Source organism: Penaeus japonicus, unplaced genomic scaffold (genome assembly GCF_977035675.1).
Source record: "Penaeus japonicus unplaced genomic scaffold, GWHDUDI00000001_assembly GWHDUDI00000030, whole genome shotgun sequence".
Classification (NCBI taxonomy): Eukaryota; Metazoa; Arthropoda; class Malacostraca; order Decapoda; family Penaeidae; genus Penaeus; species Penaeus japonicus.
Window position 1 is genome coordinate 343,827 of NW_028234432.1, and position 2,500 is coordinate 346,326.

At 40.3% G+C, this 2,500-nt stretch overlaps 1 protein-coding gene across 2 annotated transcripts in view; it reads right to left on the minus strand.

Moving 5' to 3' along the window:
* Positions 1 to 2,500, minus strand: part of LOC122247954 (uncharacterized) — a 14,112-nt gene that overhangs the window by 11,515 nt on the left and 97 nt on the right. For both annotated transcript variants that reach the window (XM_043007665.2, XM_086554821.1), the window contains exon 1: positions 2,448 to 2,500. This exon is cut by the window's right edge. The gene's annotated coding sequence lies outside the window, so the exon portion shown is untranslated. The remainder of the gene's footprint in view (positions 1 to 2,447) is intronic.

Here is a 2,500-nt window from a genome sequence, read left to right on the forward strand (position 1 = left end):
TGGACAGGAAACATTGTTTGGAAACTGTTTCCAAACAGTTTGCAAACTGTTTGGAATCAAGTTTTCGGAAACAGCTTGCATACAGTTTGGAAACAATGTTTCCAAACAAGGTATCCTGGTGTGGACGGGGCTTAAGATGACAAATTCAGAGATAGGGTGCAAAAAACACTGGGGGCCATGTATGCATGCAGGGAGGCAACTTCCAAGTAGTTGGATGGCAGGGCAGTAGGTATATGCAATATCCCTCCAGAACTGCTGATGTCTGGCAGGACATGTATGTCTTGAAGACTGCATGCTGCCCTGGCTTACATCTGGCAGTCCAGTTCCATTGCCCCAGATTCACTTTCACCTTCTCTGGAAGTGATGAAGTGATTGCTGGAACTATGGAAACCATCAAGGGACTCACTCTCATCCTCCTGAGGGGCACCAAAGACAGGAGCAATCTGGATTTATTCCAAGCATATCCACAATAGATTATATTTTTGTGATTAGTGGAGTTCTGTTGTGAGTTCAGTCTCAATTTCAAGGCTTCAAAAGTACACCATTTTTACACACAAACTCAGCTAAGCTGGACTGGAAAGTGATATGAAAATTTAAATTATAGTTAATGTGTATGAGAGAACTAAGAGAAAGAGAGATTAATTGCCAACTCTTTCATACCACCAGCTTGCATAAATAAAATGCAGCATCATCACTCAAACCTTCCAGTACTGGCCGCACCTGAAGCTGTTTGAGTTTTCTATTATTGTCTAGACTCATGGTATGAAATACGAGTCCACATTTAATATATTTGCAAACTGATACTAATTAGCATTTGGAATTCATAGCTGTAATTTCAACAGAAGGAAAAATACAATACTAAAGTGGTCCAATCCCACAAATGGGACGGGACGACACACCAGTGTGACGTTATCGATGCAATATTGAATAGGCCTGGCGTAGGGGATTTCCACTTATCGCCGGGCTCATTGGGAATGGGTTAAAGCACTTAACCCGTTAATGATGGGGGATAGATTTGATTCCCCAGGCTCCAGGATAGGCTTTATTTCAAAGAGAGGCAGCTTCATGCAACATCCCTTGACTTTTCCCACTCTCTTTTAATCACTCATTGTAGTGCAAGAGCCCTTTTTTGTTTTATTTTTTGTGTGTTTTACTGTATCTAGAGACTTATATCTGACATATCATAGGCTCTATCAATTCTGTAGTTGACTGTGAAAGGCATCCCTACTGGTACAGGGGCACATGGTAGACACTGGGCATGGTGTGAGTCACCTTCCTCCTCTCATTCTGCCTGCACATCTTTCATCTGCGGTACTTTAGAGCAAGAGGTCGGCAACTTGCTATGTGCCATCGCTCTATAAAGATAGTGCTTACAAGAGACTGCAGATGGGTGCCATTCAAGGCTCTCTCTCTCCTGGTGCTTGAAGAAAGTTTGGATGTTAGGTGAAACCCATTTTGCTTAATATAGCAGTTATAATAATTATGACTGTAATTGTCCTCATCACTCATTCTTTACTCATAGCACAATAAAATGATGCAGCTATCCAAAATCCGCAAACGTCATGACGCCCGTTGTCAGGCCAGAGCTAATGAGTCAGAAAAAATACATCACCCATGTTAATGGGTTAATGAAAATTAATCCTAAAAATCTCAAAAATGCCTAACAAGTTTTTGGCCTGAGGAATGAGGCAATTTCTCAATTACATTATGCATTATAACTCTTAACTAACTTATGATGCCAATTGCAATCATAATTGCTATTATTTCCATATTGTTCACCAACATAGCATTAATTAGTAATAACAAACATAGATGGTACCACTCTCTCCTAGCACTAGCAGGAAAGAGAGCCTTGAAGGATGCCATTCCAAACTCTATCTTCAGAGAGACAAGGAACCTCAGATGCCATCCTCCAGCTCTATAGTACATGGCAGAGGATATGCAGGTTGAGTGAGAAGAATACCTCGATCCAAACCATCTGCATTGTCTGCAATTTGACCCTATGCAAGCATGGCTGATTAGTTATGTGTCACTCTCACTTATGAGCATAAAATCCTTCCTTTTTTCCCCCATTAGACCTAATGTTCAAAACGAAATGCCTCTCACCGGCACTCGTCGAGGCATAAAACTCAAGGAGTGCCAAATAGCTCGGTAGTGGGAACGAAAAACCTCAGGTGATCTTAGATTATACCTGAAAAAATGTTAGAAAATGTTTAATTACTTCAAACAAAATGCAGAACCATATAATGGTGAGAGGAAAGACACTGTTGACTAGAAAGAACAGCTATGTTTCCCATTTCCAGTTTAATCATTCGTCTTTACTTCTGAAGAACAATTAATAAATATAATTGAGAGATGAAGTCATTTCTGGGCAGACTAACCGTCATTTACACTACATGCACTTCCTAGACAACTATCTAGCTGGATGGAATGAAAAGTTTACAAACTTGAAACAGGCGATTCCCACATGCAGGTCTTGTAAATAATAAGAAAAATAAGA